The sequence below is a fragment of the Sabethes cyaneus genome, chromosome 2 (genome assembly GCF_943734655.1).
Source record: "Sabethes cyaneus chromosome 2, idSabCyanKW18_F2, whole genome shotgun sequence".
In the NCBI taxonomy this organism is placed as follows: Eukaryota; Metazoa; Arthropoda; class Insecta; order Diptera; family Culicidae; genus Sabethes; species Sabethes cyaneus.
This window is the reverse complement of record NC_071354.1, coordinates 230,763,616-230,780,513: the sequence shown is the minus strand read 5'-3', so window position 1 is coordinate 230,780,513 and position 16,898 is coordinate 230,763,616.

Below are 16,898 nucleotides of genomic sequence, written 5' to 3'. Positions count from 1 at the left end.
TTGCAGGAGTGATTTGACTAGCGGACATCGAAACAAGAGGAACAATCGGCAAAGTTCGGTAAAAGGAACATTGGTGTAGCTAGAGGTGTTGCTTGGGGGACCATTTCCCCTCCAGAATAATGTAGGCCGAAAAAAATCAGTGTATATTTTTACCTTTGTTATACTATAACAAAGGTTTAAAAATTGGTCGAAAAACACGAAATCGATCCGAGGCCCGGAGGGCCGAGCCACATATACCAGTCGACAGGGTTCGACGAACTGAGCAATGTCTGTGTGTGTGTGTGTATGTGCGCGACGCAACTTTTCTATCGCCTGCTTCTCGGAGATGGCTAAACCGATTTGTTCGCTATTACTTTTGTTTGAAAGGTATTATTGCCTAGTATATCACTATTGAATTGTTTCGCGGTCCGACATTTCGTTTGAAAGTTATAAGTAAAAAAGTAAAAATTACGTGACACGATTTTCTCCAGAACTACATAACCGATTTCAACGATCTTAGTACCAAATGAAAGCTCTTGTTAACGCCAAATTTTTCGGGTAAATTTTATTGAAAACAAACAAGTAGTTTAAAAGTTATGCTTAAAAAACCTGTTTTGACAAGGTAATAATTATCGCCTGTTTCTTAGAGATGACTAAACCGATTTAGATGCTATTAGTCTCATTTGAAAGGTAACATAACCTAATAGATCACTATTGATTTGTTTTTTGATTGGACGTTTAATTTGAAAGTTATGAGCAATTGAATACAACACATTAAAATTTACAATAATATATAACGAGATCATCTAAGATAATTTATCTAGTTTGAATTATTTTGGCATCAAATTAGAGATTTTAATGCTGTAAATATATTTGCAAAATTTCAGAAGAATCGATTTTGCCGATCAAAAGATATTAACCCTCGAACACTCGCGCCAACTTTTGTAATACGATTAGTCGCGCGCACAATGGCCCAAAATCAAAGAGACATGCGCACTAGAATTTTGACTGGGAAAACTTGGTTTAAGGTTTATGGAATCTTTGGAAGAATTTCTTGAAATTGAAAGTTCTATCGTCTGGTGCAATTTAAATTTTGATTAATCCCCCTAAAAGTGAAATAAAAAAATTATTTTTCTTCAGTTTCAATATAACACATTGATGTGTTCTGCAAAGTTTTAGAACATATTATTACAAGAAATTTTGTTGAATACAGTAACCTTCTATCTATTCAGCGAAGATATAAAAATCTTATTCATTGTATATGAATTTGAAAAATCAGTTTTTTCTATTTAGCTCTTTTTGTAATTGTTGTATGACTTTTTCATGTATTACAAAATTATATAAATAGTAAAAATACACAACTTTGATGAATATAGTATACCTCTATGTTTGTTTGTTTAGGTACTGTAGAACTTTGATTAAAAAAGTGCCTTAATTTTGACCCCGAATGACTCGACCACCAACAGATACATTTTGAACATTTTATATTTGCTGATAGTTTTGCTGCATACAGACACCATTTTTTCGTGAAGAAACGAGAGAAAATTCCAGGGCCAATCGCGGTACACCTCACATGTTGATTGCTTCGTTTCTGTGATGTCAGTTTATGCTAATCCATTTTCCCAACAATTTAAAGTATTAATGCATTGAATGATTATGACGTTTTGCTCATAACAAGTTAATTGCAGAATATACGTTAGTTAAACAGCGATTTGTAACTTTATAACAATATGGCATTCAAAAACCTACACGTGTTGTACAAAATGCAACAGCGTGAGTAACCGAAGGTTAATAAAAATTGATGAAATTTATTCAAGAAAACTTTATTGATGTCAATCAAAAAGAATGGCTTTATAGAAATTTATGCGTAGTTCAAAAACCTATAAACTAGACTTTTACTACGCAATGTATATGTTAAAGAATAATATTTCCTCTTACAATTTGCTTTTACTGGCACTTACTCAAATTAGTAACAACCAACTTACCATTACTCAGTAATTTCATGAAAAAAAGGATCTATCAAAATTTATAGGTGCTGCTATTTTGTTCAAATTTTGTAAACTTATTCAATTTCCAAAATATTTATGAAAACCAACGCACTACGCAACGTTAACCAATAGATGAATTATGTTCCGAAGACGTGTCGATTTCTATCTCAAAGAGCAAGTAAGACCGTATAACAAAGGTTCCTTTCACCACTAGGTGGATTAAATCGGGTTTTTCAAAATATTTTCCCTAGTTAGTATTTTCGGGCAAAAACAAAACGAATATTTATTGATTCTTTGTCTTCGAAAATACTCGTACAGACTGTTGCTTAAGTTAGTTCTTAATTTCTATTTACAAAATTGTTTTTACCTTTGTTATACTATAACAAAGGTTTAGGAATTGGTCGAAAAACACGAAATTGATTCGAGGCCCGGAGGGCCGAGCCACATATACCAATCGACAGGGTTCGACGAACTGAGCAATGTCTGTGTGTGTGTATGTGTGTATGTATGTGCGGAGCGCAACTTTTCTATCGCCTGTTTCTCGGAGATGGCTGAACCGATTTGTTCGCTATTACTTTTGTTTGAAAGGTATTATTGCCTAGTATATCACTATTGAATTGTTTCGAGGTCCGACATTTCGTTTAAAAGTTATAAGTAAAAAAGTAAAAATTACGTGACACGATTTTCTCCGTACCCAAATGACCGATTTCAACGATCTTGGTATCGAATGAAAGCTCTTGTTAACACTAAATTTTTCGGATAAATTTTATTGAAAACAAACAATCAGTTTAAAAGTTATGCTTAAAAAACCTGTTTTGACAAGGTAATAATTATCGCCTGTTTCTTAGAAATGACTAAAGCGATTTAGACGCTATTAGTCTCATTTGACAGGTAACATAACCTAATAGATCACTATTGATTTGTTTTTTGATTGGACGTTTAATTTGAGAGTTATGATCAATTGAATACAACACATTGAAATTTACAATAATTTATAACGATTTCATCTAAGATGATTTATCTAGTTTGAATTATTTTGGCATCAAATTAGAGATTTTAATGCTACAAATATATCTGCAAAATTTCAGAAGAATCGGTTTTGCCGATCAAAAGATATTAACCCTCCAACACTCGCGCCGACTTTTGTAATTCGGTTACTCGTGCGCACAATGGTCCAAAGCCAAAAAAACATGCGCATTAGAATTTTGACTGGGAAAACTTGGTTTCAGGTTTATGGAACCTTCGGAAGAATTTCTTGAAATTGAAAGTTCTATCGTCTGGTGCAATTTAAATTTTGATTAATCCCCCTATAAGTGAAATAAAAAAATTATTTTTCTTCAGTTTCAATATAACACATTGATGTGTTCTGCAAAGTTTTAGAACATATTATTACAAGAAATTTCGTTGAATACAGTAACCTTCTATCTATTAAGCGAAGAGAGAAAAATCTAATTCATTGTATATGAATTTGTAAGATCAGTTTTTTCTATTTTAGCTCTTTTTGTAATTGTTGCATTCCTTTTTCATGTATTACAAAATTGTATAAATAGTAAAAATACACAACTTTGATTAATATAGTATACCTCTATGTTTGTTTGTTTAGGTACTGTAGAACTTTGATTAAAAAAAGCCTTAATTTTGACCCCGAATGACTCGATGTTGCTGCATACAGACACCATTTTTACAAATGAAGAAACGAGAGAAACTTCCAGGGCCAATCGCGGTACAACTCACATGCTGATTGCTTCGTTTCTGTGATGTCAGTTTATGCTGATCTATTTGCCCAACAATTTAAAGTATTAATGCATAATTATGACATTTTGCTCATAACAAGGTAATTGAAGAACATACGTTAGGTAAGCAGAGATTTGTAACTTTATAACAATATGGCATTCAAAAATCTACAAGTGTTGTACAAAATGCAACAGCGTGAGTAATCGAAGGTTAATAGAAATTGATGAAATTTATTCAAGAAAACTTTATTGATGTCAATCAAAAATAATGGCGTTACAGAAATTTATGCGTAGTTCAAAAACCTATGAACTAGACTTTCACTACGCAATGTATATGTTAAAGAATAATATTTCCTCTTATAACTTGCTTTTACTTGCACTTACTCAAATTAGAAACAACCAGCTTACCCTTACTCAGTAATTTCATGAAAAAAGGATCTATCAAAATTTATAGGTGCTGCTATTTTGTTCAAATTTTGTAAACTTATTAAATTTCCAAAAATTTAATGAAAACCAACGCACCACGCAACGTTAACCAATAGATGAATTATGTTTCGAAGACGTGTCGATTTCTATCTCAAATAGCAAGTAAGACCGTATAACAAAGGTTCCTTTCACCACTAGGTGGATTAAATCGGGTTTTACTAATATGAAAGTCAAACTGATCGTAGACAACGTTAAAAGCACGAATGCAGGCGCTGAATGGGTTACTGTACCCATAGTTTGTCCTATTGAGTGGCAACAGAAGTGCATCATGAGTTCGGAGAATGCGAGCTGGAGCATTTATATTTATGCTTGCAAGTAATGATGGACAGTCGCTGCGGTTTGTGAGAATGTCAAAGATAAACACTCGTTGCAATCTTAGGTGTCTAGCGGAGAGTGTTTCCAAGCCAACCAGTAAACAGCGTGAGGTATATGGAGGCATTTGTGTAGGGTTAGTCCAGGGGAGTTGACGAAGGGCAACCCGTATAAAATGTTTTTGGACTCGTTCTAATTTGAGGGCGTGCGATACGTGGTAAGGTGCCCATACTGGTGCTGCATACTCAAGTACAGTAATCCCCCCAATAAGGACGCTAATAGGGACCGCGTTAATGGAAACCGTGTTAATGGAGTCTACGTAGCATATGGGAATTGACTTAATTGGTTCCAACATGGAATAACTCGTGATCTTGACCATATAGAACGTTGGTGTCTTCGACAAAGTTGTTCAGCAGATCGAGGGCTTTTCGTTGGATTGTAGTATTTCGGAATTGCCTCACTACGTGGCGCTAGCGTACATGTAATATTTTTGTACAGGCTGTATCTTGCGCTGCTGACTATCTAGAAAGTTGCAGTCTTCGGGAAGGTTGCTCAAATGATTGCCACCTTCATGGTGGCATGAAAAATAGCGCAGAACTGACTCCCTACGTGGCGCTAGTGTCTATGTGGTATGCTTAGATAGGCTGTATCTTGCGCTGCTGACTATCTAGAAGGTTGTGGTCTTCGGGAAGGTTACTCGAATGACTGACATCTTCAAAATGGCATGAAAAATAGCGCAGAACTGATTCACTACGTGGCGCTAGTGTCTATGTGATATGCATAGACAGGTTGTATCTTGCGCTGCTGACTATCTAGAATGTTGTGGCCTTTGGGAAGGTCCCAGTAAACCATTTGGTTTATATATCTCGATTGCAACTGAGATATACGAAATCATATCTGAACGAAAAAGTTATATTTCACGCCATATAAGAGCATATATGTACCAAAGTGGAGGCGATATACGTGCGAAAATTTTGACAACTATTTGTAATTCTATTTTGCGCAGTTTTTATAACACGCGACTAAATACTCCTGAATATATGACATAGATATAATCAAATATTGCAATTATCTATCCTGCATTATAATTCACAGTCATGAATTGTATATGAAGACACGCACGACTGCAAAACAACTAATTGTTCACTTCGATTTGACATACTCTAATCATTATACAACTCCAATATGAAATTGACATGAAAACGATTTAATGTGAACTTTCTATTACGATTTTGTGTTATCTGGGGTTGCTCACATGACTACCACCTTCAAGATAGCATGGGAAATGGCGCAGAACTGATTCACTACGTGACGCTAGTGTATATGTGATATGCTTAGACAGACTGTATCTTGCGCTGCTGACTCTCTAGAAAGTTGCGGTCTTCGAGAAGGTTACTCATATGACTGTCACCTTCAAGATGGTATGGAAAATAATGCAGAATTGACTCAACGGACGGTACTAGTGTATTTGTGATTTTTTTGTGTTTGTCATAACTCATGATTTTGGTAATATACAAGAAGTTGCTTTCTACGGAAAGGTTGTTTAAGTGACAATAGTTATTCAACTGGTTGGAAAATTTGCTAATATTTGGCTCGTTATTTAACGCAACGTTGGTCGCTTACAAAAATTCTCTGCAAAATGCAACGGAGGCAGTCAATGAATTCATAAGAATTTTTCACTTCTCGCATTTAATATGCAGCGAGCATGAAAAATATACTGCAACACGAGATAGCTGAATTACTAAAAGTAACATTACGTATGCCGTTGACTTCACATTATCAATGCTGTGTGACATAAATGCTTATTAAGTCATTGCAAATTTCGATTAAAAAAAATAGTGATAAAAATGAAAATATAATTGTTCATGAATCATAAGAATGTTTAGAAAGTAGCTGGAAATGTGTTAACGTAACTGAGACTAATTGAATAAGTGAGTTGGTTGGATTTCTCTGGCCACTTAGGAAGTAGCATTAATAGTTGGTAGATTAGCACGATAGATTTTTTTTTGCAGGCAGTAAATGTTGCTAGAGAATAAAATTGAGTGTCGAGCGTTCAGCATCGCAAGATACAACCTGTATAAGAATACTACCTATACGCGGCGCGAGTAAGTTCTGCGCTATTTTCCATACCACCTTGAAGGAGGCAGTCATTTGAGCAACCTTCCCGAAGACCGCAACTTTCTAAATAGTCAGCACCGCAAGATACAGCCTGTCTAAGCATAGCACATATACACTAGCGCCACGTAGTGAGTCAGTTCTGTGCTATTTTGCATGTCATCTTGAAGATCGCAGTCATTTGAGCATCCTTCCCGAAGACCGCAACTTTCTAGGTAGTCAGCAGCGCAAGATATAGCCTGTATAAGAGTGTTACATATACGCTAACGCCACGTAGTGTGACAATTCCGCAATACTATAATCCAATGAAAACCCGTTGATGTACTGAACAACTCTGTCGAAGACACCAACCTTCTATACGGCCAGGATCATGAGTCATTCCATGTTGGAACCAATTAAGACAATTCCCATATGCTACATAGACTCCAATAAGGACGTTCGACCGCGTTAATGGAATCACTCGAGACCGTCCTTATTGGAAACGTTCTTATTCGAAACCGCGTTATTCGGGGGACTGCTGTATACTCCGTACCAATGAGCAATACAGTGACTTAAGAGCATATACGTCTGTAATAAATGCTGTATGGCGGCGAACGGTACCCAGAACAGAAAAAGCTTTGGCAGCAGTTAATGCTACATACTCATTGAATCGCAGTTTGTTATCTAAAATCACACCTAAGTCACGTATGGAATTTACCCGTTCGGGGACGACCGAGCCAATCTTGTATGGGAACTCAGTAGTAGTTAGGCAGCGAGTAAAAGATGTTACCTTACATTTCCTGATGTTTACAGCCATACCGTTTACGTCACACCACAACAAGAGTTGATCGATGTCGCTTTGCAAGGCGGCGCAATCTTGAGCGGATAATATCACCCAAAAGATTGTGAGGTCGTCAGCGAAGAATGATTTTCCGGATGATATCCGATATGCGAGGTCGCTTACGTACAGAATAAAAATGAGCGGGCCGAGTACACTCCCTTGAACCACTCAACTATCCGACTCGGGAAACCAAGATGGGCAAGTTTGTCGATTACAAATGTGTGCGGAACAAGGTCGAAAGCCTTCGAAAAATCTACGTAAATTGAATCTGCGTGGCGACGGGATTCAACTGCAGAGAACAACGTATTGGTATAAATCATTAGGTTTGTAGTTGTAGAACGACGTTCGACGAAACCATGCTGAAACTCGCTGATCAAAGGTTTTGCAGCATTGCTCAGGAAACGATGGACGACTGTTTCGAAGACTTTAGCAAGGCAACAAAGTATCGATATTCCACGATAGTTATCAACGAGTTGAATGCTTCCTGGTTAGTGAATTGGGACCATTTTAGCAGTCTTCCAAATGGACGGGAACGTACAGTCAGCAAGGGAACGATTGAAAATCAGATATATGGGAGCAGCCAGTTCTTGCGCACAGTTCTTGATGATAAATGGAGTCAATCCATCAACTCCAGGACATCGTATGATGATATCAGACGAAATCTTTCCGGCTTGGTTGCGGGGAAACTGGTACGGAACACGCTTTTAGAGAAGTTAGCAGACAGGTTGGCAGCTCCTTTGGTTGAACTGGAAACACGTCCTTTGTACTCCACGTAACTCGGTGTGCGTTTTGACGACCTGTCGGTTCTTAAGAAAGCCCAAAATGACGACGGATTCGATTTCATGTTCGATTGCACCCTGTCCACGTACGCTGCATATGACACTGTAAGTAGATCATTGTAGTCACTTTCGATGATTCGTAGACGATTACTGTTTTCTACAGATCTTGTGCTAAAGAATCGGATTCGGGCTTTTCGAACTTTATTGCGTAAATTTCGGAACTGTGGATTCCACCAAGGCTTGCGGCTAACGGAGGACGTGCTAATTTTGCGGTGTGGTACAACCCCATCGAATATGTCATACAACGCGTCGAAGAAGGCATTTACGGTCTCATCACCAGAAGAACAACTCAGTCGTTGCGTCCAGTCAATTACAGGACTAGATAGCGGTCTGAGGTAAATGCCAACGACATAGATTGAACGGTGCGCTAGTTCAATACGAATGATAGCTTGTTCTAGCTGATTGCAATCGTCCACTGAAGTCTGAAATACTGTAATCTGGAGATATTTCACTATTGACGATGTCCGGGCGAAGCCATGTTTCCGTCAGTACCAGAATGTCATAGTCGCAACTGAAAGGCATCAACCGGAGCTCGTTCGTTTTAGTTCGTAACCCCCTAACATTTTGATAATAAATCGTCAAAAAACGTTCGGTTGTTATGGTAGACGCATTAGAGGTAAGAGCAGTAGTATTTTCGTTGATTATTTCAGTGGAGCTGATAGTTTCCGCGTGTTGTGTGCGTATGAGTGATCAGATGGGTACGCGTGATGCAGTTTCCATTTGACTTGAGTTGGCAATATCGCCGACAGTAGCGGTCTCGGAATGCGCACTGCTGGAATCCAAAGGATTTTCAGGCGGGAGAAGAAATGAACAAATCCAATACTTGCTTGCGGGTGAAATTCGGAAAACCCCGTCCCTTTCCGCGAAAACAGGCCCGGGATGACATTGTTGGTAGGAATCGATTAAATAATGAGAAGAATGCCTGCAATCGAAGAATGGCATGAGTGTTTCGGGTGGGTAGGGGTTTTACTTACGGCTTTCGCAGGTGCATCCCGGGGAAGGCTGATTGATACTTGCCTGTGGGTAGAATCCGGAGAACACAACAGCTTTGTAGTTGCAAAATTACACGGCGAAACCTGACATGTTTAGGGAGGGGAGGTAAGATATCTAATCACAAACGAGCGCGAGGTGGTCGACAGGTGGAAGCAGTTCTTCGATGAACACCTCAATGACGAAGTTGCAGAAGGAGGCGGAACGGAAGTTAACTTGGGATTGCCCATGGAAGATAGTAATGTCCCAGAACCTGATTTCCGAGAAAACGGGTTGCTGAAGAGCAACACAGCCGTTGGTAAGAACCGTCTACTGGTAGTACTTTACATGGCCAAGAAACGCTGACAACGACTCTACACTGGGTTATTTGGAATATGTCGGAAGAGCAGGAGCTACCGGAGTAATGAATGGAAGGAGTGACTGGTCCGATCTACATAACGCTGGTAAACGCCGCTTACAAGGTACTCTCCCTGATCCAGTAGCGCCGGCGGTCACCGTCTAGTAGCACAGTTGTTACAAACTAGTTGTGGCAACCGATATGTGACTAATTTAAGCCATAAATGATTTGCTGCAACTAAAAGTGCCAAATGTGTGCTGCTTTGGCCGATAGCACAAGGTCTCGTAGGGAATTACCAGGTGGGCTTCAAGGGGGGCTCGCGTAACTGCGGACCAAATTTTTACCGTTCCACAGATCTTGCTGAAATGGTAGGAGTACAATGTACCACTGTATCACAACTTTATTGATTTCAAAGCAGCAGACGATACAGTCGATCGAGACCAGCACATAATTCACGAACACGGTTTCCCGGATAAACTGACGCGACTGATACGAGAGGTACTTTGGATCGCGTGATGTGTTTCGTACGCATCTCGAGAACATTCTCGAGCACCTTCGATTCGCCTTATTCTGCATACAGTTCAACATCGCTCTTGAGGGAGTGATCCGATGAGCGGGCATCGAAACGAGAGGCACGATTTTCACCAAGGAAGGATATTCATCTCCTAGGCCTTGTAGATAACTTTGATATCATAGCCAGGAACCTTACGACGGCGGAGGCATCTACGCTAGAATGAAAATGGAGTCTAGGAGGATTGGGTTAAAAATAAATGCGTCGAAGACCAAAGGAAAGGAAGAGGCACAAAAAAAACCGGTAACCGTTGACGGCGACGTGTTTGGGATCACGACCGCGAACAATAACACTAGTAAAAAGATCCAGCAGCACATTCAAGTGGAAAATCGGGTTTACTTTGCCCTTCGCTAAACCCAACGATCAATATGTACAAAACCCTTATTAGACTGGTAGTTCTTTATGGACTCGTAGCCGTGACGCTGCTCACGGAGGGCATACGCACCCTTACCGTGTTCGAACGGAAAGTTCTGCGGGCGATATTTGGCGGAGTATAAACTGAAAGCGTGAGTGGCGGAGGTGTATGAACCATGAGCTACCGGCACAGCTTGAAGAGGTTCCCATCATACATCTGGCGTAAGTCGGTAGGCTACGGCGGGCTGAACACGTCGTAAGGATGCCGGACAACAATACGATGAAAATAGTTCTCTTCAACAACCCCACCGGCACAAGAACTCAACGTGCAGGATGGCTCGACTTAGTCGAAAGTGATTTGCAACTTCTGAGACGACTGGGAAATAGGCGACGAGTGGCCTAAGATAGAGTTGAATTGAGACGACTGCTCGAAACCAGGCTTCGTTTTGCTCATCTTATGCATACAGAGGCAGAGCGATCTGCTTCTCACAACGATCAAGCGATTTCGTTTTTTGTTCAACTGTTTCCTCTCGCTCTGAACGATGCCTGAAGGCTGTTTTCTCTTACGACCACTCATCTTGGACAGAAGGCTGCTGCTGATAACCATGACAATGGCGCCTGCATAAGTTATGCGTTTGATAGTTTTTCGCTAGAACATTCTTATTTCTTTTTACATGGACGCGACCGCTCGGCCATATGAAATAAATCAAATAGATTCATGCGGTGAACAATATATTTATGTAGTTACAAGTAGATTGATATTTTCATACAGAGTAAATTTTTCATACAGAGGGCACCTCCTAGGCCCCTCCCAGGGAAATTTTCCAGCTACGCCAATAAAAAGGAACCTTCGCAGATGGCCTTGACATCATTACTAGAAATTTTCAAACGGCGGAGGCAATCTACACCAGACTAGAAACGGAGGTTAGGAGGACTGGGTTCCAAATCAACGCGTTTAAAATTCAAATTTATGATAGAAAGAGGCTCCAGAGAAAACAACGTTCACCTCCCACGGACAGTGACTATTGACGGCTATAAATTTGAAGTGGTTGGTGAGTTCATATGTTTGAAATAGGAACATAGGAATAGAGTGGTCGAACGTGCTAGATGGCTTAGATAGGTTGAGCAGGATGAGGAGGAGGAGTACAAGTCCCAATATTAATCGTTCTAAAACCTACAAATCACCAAATCCAACCCGCATGTTTAAACGGAAATATTGGGAATCCGTCCAGTAATCAAGTATAATTTGTCACACGAGATCCGGCAGACGCAAGCAAAAGTTTTTCTAGTGTCGAACGACGTCCGTCCAACAATTCTTACCGAGATTTGTCCACAGCATCTTTTGTCAGGGCTTCGACTTACTCTGTACGAGATTCGTCAAGTGCTGTAGATCGGATGTTCCCAGAGCTTCTTCAGGGATTCAAAATAGTTCTTGTTCGTTACTTAGACTGGTCAGTCGTCCGTGATTTTGCGGAATGGTCCGGGATCTGTATATAAAATCTTCTTCCAATATTCTTCCGACCACGTCTGTAATCCCACAAGGCAATGATTTGAGATCGTTAATCTTCCTGCTGTACTTCAATGATATCAACCACGTTGTTAAAGGCCCTCGTTTATTATACGCTGACGGTCAGAAGGTTTACATAGGGAGGTTGATGCAGTTTGTCTTCAACAAACGCTTGATACCTTTGTGGATTAGTGCACCTTGAACTGCATGCTCATTAATCCTGAAAAATATATGCTCCATTATTTCTGTCACCCTAATTCGTCACCTGTGACTTCTAACTACCAGCTCCATGGTAGTGAAATTCAGGCGAAGGATCTCGGCGTTATTTTAGACAGTCAGTTATCGTTTAGACGGCATATTTCCTACATTGTGGGCAGAGCACCAAGAACTTTGGGATTAGTCTTCCGTTGTGTGGCATCCAAATTACCAAAACGGAGTGGCTCTCCGTCATGTACCACACAGCGAGATTGACAAATCTCAATCTGCCAAAGGTAATCAAGTAATTTGACATGCATAAATTTACCAACCGGGAATAATTTGCAGTAAAATCTGATATCACCAGATGCAAACGACAGAAACAACAAAGATCTGTAAGCTATATAACTGGAAACTGATGTATAATTTAAGCTTGGTGGAATAAAAGTTTAAGGCATAAAATGAAGTGGTTTGCCCTATTGATGCTCGTGGCAGCATGTATTTTTGCTCGGACACAATGTCAAGATCTAACCGATAAAGAAATATTGGTCGGTAGAAAGCAGAAATGTGGATTACAAAAACGATGCTAATCAACTGTTTTTTTTTTCTTTTTGCAGGAATATATTCAGTCGTTTAAACGTCCTCCTGTAGAAACTTGCCCAGTGCTAGAAGGAAATAAGGTTTGGTGTCTTGTCTAAAACAAGACAGCAGTCTAGAGTGCCGGGGAAAGCAATACTTTAGTTTACTTTAGTTAGTAAATTAATGTTTTTTTAAATTTTGACTGCTAATAAATTGTTTTATTATCATTCTACTTCTTTCCGGAAATAGACACATACGAAAGCTGGCTTGTTAGGCCAACATTGTTCCCCCAAGCTAACTTGGCGGTCAAGATACCTTATTGCATAGGTATGATATTTCACTATTCGGCAATCGGTTTGATTTTGACAGCTCGCATTAGTTTAATTTCGGCTTCACGGTACTTCGCTACCGAGGTTTAACGTCGCTGGAAGATCTGTGAGAAAGGATAACCTCTTTAGCTAATTCGCTTTAGAAGTAATTGTAAAATATAATTGGAAAGGAACATTAACGCCGTCATTGCATTTAGCATTTTATGTTTTTAATTTATCTCGTCGAAACAATGCTTTTTTCAAAAAGGCCAGAGAAAGCAGAATGAAATAAACTTCCAACGATGGTTTTCTTTAAAAGATGAAATTCATAAATTTGATTGTTTCTTCAGCTGACTTACATTAAACCCTAGCTATAAGGAAGTTCAACCAAGGAAGATCAAATTATGGCAGTAATAAACCACTCTCAGTTTCTCTTCACTTAACGTTTTATTTCTGTAAAATAATTGTTGTATTAACAACTATATGTAACCTACTTCCGCAGTTACTGTTCTGTCTTTTGCTCAAAAGTCCGAAATCAGTTTTATTTTGACTTTATGCTAAAAAAAATTTCTGATTGCAAACATGTTTTGAATTATTGTTTTTCATCAATTCGACATACAAAGGCACTTTACTTAACTGGAAATAATTGCACTAGAAACTTGTAGATTAATTTAAAGCTAGCCAACTAATTAACTATAAAGTCCGTGGTTACTCTACAATTGAATTGAACACATCAACTACATACTTGTAGACTAGAAACAGTTGATAAAATGAAGTGTCTAGAAATAGTAATAGTTGTGATAACCTATGGTTTGTCCTACAGTCAAGCTCAAGATCTCACTGATGATCAGATAGAGGTGAGAAATTTCGTGACTAATGTCGCATTCTTAGTGTACATGCCTAATACTTTGAGAAAAAAGGAGATAGGCTTCAATAAATCAAACTTGATAGTTTGACAAGTCCAAGTCCAACATACAACAAAATCAAATCTTACTTTTGTTTCCAGGCATATTTCGAAGACCGTCTCCCTCCTCGTAAAATGCTCTGTCCCTACTTGAGTGATCTAGCGGAATGGTGTCCGGAAAAGCAACTTGAGGTACGAAACTGACAAATCTCTTGTGCCTTGAACGTTGATTTATATTGATATTTCATAGCACATTTTTTTTTATTTCAGCAATTCCGAGAGCATGGCTTCTCCTATGACACAATTTGTCCCGCACTGCCAGATGTTGCAACTTGGTGCAACCATCCAGTAGATTTAGGTTCACTAGGGGGCGATGGTAATCGATGATGGTGATGATGTGAACTCGTGAACCAGGCATTGTATGGGTTGTTGTGACAAAATTTATTTGAACATTATGAACATTAAATATCATTAAGTGTTAAATCACAATAGGATGTAACAAAACATTTATTTGCATGCATGAAATGTAATGGATAGTTTTTGGATTGGCCTTGAACTTGGACAAGGACTTGGACTTGGACTTGGACTTGGACTTGGACTTGGACTTGGACTTGGACTTGGACTTGGACTTGGACTTGGACTTGGACTTGGACTTGGACTTGGACTTGGACTTGGACTTGGACTTGGACTTGGACTTGGACTTGGACTTGGACTTGGACTTGGACTTGGACTTGGACTTGGACTTGGACTTGGACTTGGACTTGGACTTGGACTTGAACTTGGACTTGGACTTGGACTTGGACTTGGACTTGGACTTGGACTTGTACTTGGACTTGGACTTGGACTGAGCTTGGACATGGATCACAGCGAAAAAGTGAATAATTGAAAGAGTTTTTCACTGCTGACGATGGATTTGTGGAACCTTCCATTAAAACGAGAACATCGTAGTCAAAACTACTCAATAACAATCACAGTTGAGTGATTGTAGTATGCAAACCTCTCACATTCTGATAATAAATCGAGAATAGATGATCGGATGCGAGCTTTGCTTCACTGACAGATAATTGATGATTGGAAGAATACTGTAATGAGGGCTATCGAGATTACTACGTCGCAAGTGTTTACGTGTTGATGGGATGGTAGGCCCCCTTCCTCCTTGAGTAAATAATTTATTTTGATTCAACTAAGTAAGGTACAAAGGTTGAACACTTTTGTTAACTTCGGTAATCGGTCAGAACTCATTCTTCCGACGACGGCAGTTGCTATAAAAGCGTAATTAATTATAGCTAATCGCAAAAATCTATCAATACTTTAGCTTTCAAACCAGCGATAAGCTAGGGACATATCAGATTACAGTACCGGGATGATTGCAGGACGCTAGCGGGAATATCTTGACTGTACGGAGAGGATCAGAGGCTTCTAGAATGTTTGTTGGCGTGCGTTCCGGTGGGGGTAGACGAATAGCAGATGAAATGTAGACAGATGAAGAAACGGTGATCGGAGCACATAACAAAAACTGGTCAACCAGATAGAAAAAGAGGAAAAGCGCGGGAGAGAAAACAAAAACTAACAATAACAAAAACGAAAAAAATCGTACCAGAATAGAGGGAAAACGAGACGTAAAAAGAGAACAATGTGTAAGAGAAGAAAACGAGAGAAAAAAGGACGACGAGACAGGAAAAGAGGAGAACGGAAAAAAGAATGAAAGCATAAGCATAAGCATAAGCATAGGATACCGCCCATGAGGAGAACGGAAAAAAGAAGGAAAAAAGGATAAACAAAACGAGGAAAATGAGAATGAAAATGAGGGTAATCTGGATAGAAAACGAAAAACCCGATTTAATCCACCTAGTGGTGAAAGGAACCTTTGTTATACGGTCTTACTTGCTATTTGAGATAGAAATCGACACGTCTTCGGAACATAATTCATCTATTGGTTAACGTTGCGTGGTGCGTTGGTTTTCATAAAATTTTTGGAAATTGAATAAGTTTACAAAATTTAAACAAAATAGCAGCACCTATAAATTTTGATAGATCCTTTTTCATGAAATTACTGAGTAAGGGTAAGCTGGTTGTTACTAATTTGAGTAAGTGCAAGTAAAAGCAAGTTATAAGAGGAAACATTATTCTTTAACATATACATTGCGTAGTAAAAGTCTAGTTTATAGGTTTTTGAACTACGCATAAATTTCTGTAACGCCATTATTTTTGATTGACATCAATAAAGTTTTCTTGAATAAATTTCATCAATTTTTATTAACCTTCGATTACTCACGCTGTACAACACGCATTTTGTACAACACGTGTAGGTTTTTGAATGCCATATTGTTATAAAGTTACAAATCTCTGTTTAACTAACGTATATTCTTCAATTACCTTGTTATGAGAAAAATGTCATAATTATTCAATGCATTAATACTTTAAATTGTTGGGCAAATACATCAGCATAAACTGACATCACAGAAACGAAGCAATCAACATGTGAGTTGTACCACGATTGGCCCTGGAAGTTTCTCTCGTTTCTTCATATGTAAAAATGGTGTCTGTATGCAGCAACACAATCAGTAAATATAAAATGTTTAAAATGTATCTGTTGGTAGTCGAGTCATTCGGGGTCAAAATTAAGGCATTTTTTTTAATCAAAGTTCTACAGTATCTAAACAAACAAACATAGAGGTATACTATATTCATCAAAGTTGTGTATTTTTACTATTTATACAATTTTGTAATACATGAAAAAGGAATACAACAATTACAAAAAGAGCTAAAATAGAAAAAACTGATCTTACAAATTCATATACAATAAATAAGATTTTTCTCTCTTCGCTTAATAGATAGAAGGTTACTGTATTCGACAAAATTTCTTGTAATAATATGTTCT